The sequence below is a fragment of the Hylobates moloch genome, unplaced genomic scaffold (genome assembly GCF_009828535.3).
Source record: "Hylobates moloch isolate HMO894 unplaced genomic scaffold, HMol_V3 SCAFFOLD_7, whole genome shotgun sequence".
NCBI classification, from domain to species: Eukaryota; Metazoa; Chordata; class Mammalia; order Primates; family Hylobatidae; genus Hylobates; species Hylobates moloch.
This window is the reverse complement of record NW_026652282.1, coordinates 20,601,960-20,606,568: the sequence shown is the minus strand read 5'-3', so window position 1 is coordinate 20,606,568 and position 4,609 is coordinate 20,601,960. Positions and strand designations below refer to the sequence as shown.

At 44.6% G+C, this 4,609-nt stretch overlaps 1 protein-coding gene across 2 annotated transcripts in view; it reads left to right on the top strand.

Moving 5' to 3' along the window:
- ACOT9 (acyl-CoA thioesterase 9) overlaps positions 1–4,609 on the top strand; it is a 34,263-nt gene that overhangs the window by 6,750 nt on the left and 22,904 nt on the right. The window lies entirely within an intron of this gene.

The following is a 4,609-nucleotide window of genomic DNA, read 5'->3' as shown; positions in this document are numbered from 1 at the left end:
AAAAAAAAAAAAAAAAAAAAAGAAAAAAAATTTTTTTTTGTCCCTTAATTATGTGAGAATAAGCGGCTGACATGATGCCACATCACCCCCAGATATTTGAATATGTCTTTCCTACAAACAAGGGCATTCTTCTACATAACTACAAAACAACCATAAAAAATCAGGAAATTAACACTGATATATCATACTGTCTAATCCTCAGGTCCCATTCAACTTTTGCCAGTGGTCCTCCATAGCAGAAGGATCCAGTTCTGAGCCATATATTGATTTAATGGTCATGTCAAGACTAGTTCCTTAATCTTTCTTTGACTTTCGTGACTTTGACATGGTTCTTTTGTGTATTGTCCCTCAATTTGGGTCTATGTGATGCTTCCTCATGATTAGCTTTGGGTTATGCATCTCTGGCAGGAATGTCACAGAAGGGATGCTCTGTTCTTATTGTATCCTATCAAGTGGTGCATGGTTTTGATTTGTCTCATTACTGATGATATCAGCTTTGCTTACTGGATGATGATGATGTCTGCCACTGTTCTTCACTGTAAAGTTACTCTTTTCCCCTTTGTAATTAATAAGTATCTTATGTGGGGGGGTGACAGGTAACTTTGAGACCTTCATCAGACTTTCAATTCATTATTTTTAAATCAGTATGGACTCAGGAATTCCTATGTTACTGAATGGACTATAATATGATACTATCATCTATTTGATGTTCACATGGTCCAAGGAGTGTCCCAGTCCCTTCAGGCTAGCTTCTGTGTGGTTTTCTTTGATGTGTCCCCATTATTCTTTGAGCACTTTCTCGCTTTCTGGCACAATAAGATATTGTAGGCTCATCTTATACTTTTCCCTGCCCCAGTCCTAGCATCACCCACATCTCCAAGGAGCCCTTTTTTGAAATGGAGAATGATATTTTGAAGTGGAGGATGGTATTTTGAAATGGAGAATTATATTTTGAAATGGAGGATGATATTTTGAAATGGAGATATGTGCATTGGGAGTGGTCATTGCTCCTGGGTATCACTGCTCCCAAACCCTCTTAGTGGAGGAGCTGGGAAATATATGTGTATATACATACATATATGTTATTTCTAAATCTTTGTACAGATGTATATATGAAAACCATGGGATCACACTGATAGCTCCAATTCCAGTTTCACCATGGGGTTCATTCTCATTTCCTTCCTTTCCATATTTGTAATTCCCTTCTCCAACTGGCTCCATTCTCCTTAATATATTGACTTATTTAATCAGTTCCCCTCTATGTGACCAATTTCCTCTGGCTGCCACCCCTCATGCATCATGGATGCTCTCCTCACCCCACCTGGGCTCTGGTACCCCACACCAGGTCCCCCTCTGCAGGCTCACCCTCTTCATTGTGCTCAAGCTGTGACATGCTCTGCCATCACTCTTGCAGCCTCTCTGCAAGGATGTCCTCCTCACCCTGCTTGGACGCCAACACCCTACTCTAGGCTACCTTACTTGCTCCCACCTAATGATATTTGGGCTGAATGGTTGGGAAAGGGTCTGAAAAAAGGTTCTAATATATTTTTAAAACTATTTTTTTATAGAGATGGGGTCTCCCTGTGTTGCCCAGGTTTTTCGTGAACTCCCGGGCTCAAAGGATCCTCCTGCCTCAGCCTCCTAAAGTTCTGATTACAGGTGTGAGCCGCCGTGCCTGGCCTTTTTTTTTTTTTTTTTTTGAGACAGAGTCTCACTCTTGTTGCCCAGCCTGGAGTGCAGTGGTCCGATCTTCGCTCACTGCATCCTCCACCTCCTGGGTTCAAGCGATTCTCCTGCCTCAGCCTCCTGGACAGCTGGGATTACAGGTGCCCGCCATCACGTCTGGCTAATTTTTGTATTTTTAGTAGAGACGGAGTTTCACCATGTTGGCCAGACTGGTCTTGAACTCCTGACCTCAGGTGATCTGCCTGCCTCGGCCTCCCAAAGTGCTGGGATTACAGGTGTGAGCCACCACGCCAGGCTCTAACTTTTAAAATACAGATACAAGCTTGTTGTTAAGCTTACACCTAGCAACTACTTTTCTCTAGATTAAATAAACCCAGTTAAAAATTCTAGGCTGGGCACAGTGGCTCACAGCTGTAATCCTTGCACTTTGGGAGATTGAGGCAGGAGGATCGCTTGAGGCCAAGACTTTGAGACCAGCCTGGGAAACACAGTGAGTCCCCATCTCTACAAAACCCAAAAAATTAGCTGGGCATGGTGGCATGCGCTAGTAGTTCCAGCTACTCAGGAGCCTGAGGTGGGAGGATTGCTTCAGCCCAGGAAGTCGAGGCTGCAGTGAGCTGTGGTGACACCACTGCACTACAGCCTGGTTGACTTTGGTTTGCTTAGGCGTCCTTATATACACAAACTCCCCTGCCACTACTCTGTTTCTTGCTCATTAACTTCTGTTGATGGCCAGTCCCTTTAACCTGTTCACTTGATTCTATTCCTTCTATTTCTTCAAGGAACTGCCTTATCACTTGGCTTTCTCCCTCATTTCCTGAGCCTTTTCTCAACTTCACTTTTCCCTCAAGTTATAAACATATTCAAGGTTCTTCCATCTTGAAATGAAAAATAGGCCGAGCAGGGTGGCTCACGCCTATAATCCCAGCACTTTGGGAGGCCGAGGCAGGTGGATCACTTGAGGCCAGGAGTTCGAGACCAGCCGGGGCAACATGGTGAAACCCCATCTCTACTAAAACTACAAAAAGTAGCCGGGCGTGTGGTGCGTGCCTGTAATCCCAGCTACTCGGGAGGCTGAGGCACGAGAATCGCTTGAACCTGGGAGGCAGAGGTTGCAGTGAGCTGAGATTGTGCCACTGTACTCCAGCCTGGACAACAGAGCGAGACTGTCTCAAAAACACAAAAATTAGCCAGTTGTAGTGGCGTGTGCCTGTAGTCCCAACTACTCAGGAGGTTGAGGCAGGAGAATGGCTTGAACCCGGGAGGTGGAGGCTGCAGTGAGCTGAGATTGCACCACTGCACTCCGGCCTGGGTGACAGAGTGAGACTCTGTCTCAAAAAAAAAAAAAAAAAAAAGTAAAAAATCTTCTTTCCTTATAACACCTCACACTTTCTTCCTTACTTCACAGCTCACTTTCTGAAAAGAACCGGGAAAATCACCTGCTCTCATTGCCTCTTTATGCTAACTTCCTGTTAATTAAATATTTCCCGTTGGGCTGTGTTCCGGCTTCTGCTCCTCCACGCCATTGAATCTGCTCTTGCCAAGCTCGCCATTGGCCCCTTTACTGCACAGTTGAATGGATACTTTTCAGGGCTGATCTGACCCCTCTGTGGCTTCTTATATCATCCAGCCCATCCTTGGGCTTTGGTGACATTTCATTCTGCTTCTCAGGCTGCTCTTTTGTAGTCCCCTTTGTAGGTTCCTCTTTTTCTGTTGATCCCTTAAATGTAGGTTATCTCCAGGGTTTTGTCTTCTGCCTTTTCAAAAAATGATTATTTTTTGAATTTATTTTATTTTATTTTGTTTATTTATTTATTTTTTGAGCTGGAGTTTCGCTCTTGTTGCCCAGGCTGGAGTGCAATGGCACGATCTCGGCTCACTGCATCCTCCATCTCCCAGGTTCAAGTGATTCTCCTGCCTCAGCCTCCCGTGTAGCTGGGATTACAGGCACCCACCACCACGCCCGGCTAATTTTTTCTATCTTTAGTAGAGACGGGGTTTCACCATGTTGGTCGGGCTGGTCTCGAACTCCTGACCTCAAGTGATCCACTCGCCTCGGCCTCCCAAAATGCTGGGATTACAGACGTGAGCCACTGTGCCCGGCCTTTTGAATTTTATAATTTGTTCATATTAATTAAATTTTAAGGCATTTTAAAATTTAAGAATGAAAATTGTTAAATCTTTTAAAATTTTTTTAGTTTTTGAGACAGGGTCTCACTCTGTCACCCAGGCTGGAGTGCAGTGGTGTGATCACAGCTCACTGTAGCCTCGACCTCCAGGCTCAAGCAGTCCTCCTGCCTTAGCCTCCTGAGTAGCTGGGACTACAGGTGCACACCACCATGCCTGGCTAATTTTTTTGATTTTTAGTAGAGACAAGGTCTGCCATGTTGCCCAGGCTAGTCCCAAACTCCTGGACTCAAGGGATCCCCCAACCTCGGCCTCCCAAAGTGTTGGGATTACAGGCGTGAGCCACTGTGCCCAGCCCTATTGTTTTAGTTGAGGTTAAAATATAAAATTTACCATCTTTATCCTTTTTTGTTTGTTTGTTTTTTGAGACAGAGTCTCACTCTGTCACCTAGACTGGAGTGCAGCGGCACCATCTCGGCTCATTGTAACCTCTGCCTCTCGAGTTCAAGCAATTCTCCTGCCTCAGCTTTCGAAGTAGCTGGGATTACAGGCATCTACCACAACGCCTGGCTAATTTTTGTATTTTTAGTAGAGATGGGGTTTTGCCATGTTGGTCAGGCTGGTCTCAAACTCGTGTCTTCACGTGATCCGCCCACCTCAGCCTCCCAAAGTGCTGGGATTACAGGTGTGAGCCACTGCGCCTGGCCCATCTTTATCATTTTTTTTTTTTATTTTTATTTATTTTTATTTTTTTTTATTTTTATTTTTTTATTATACTTCAGGGTTTTAGGGTACA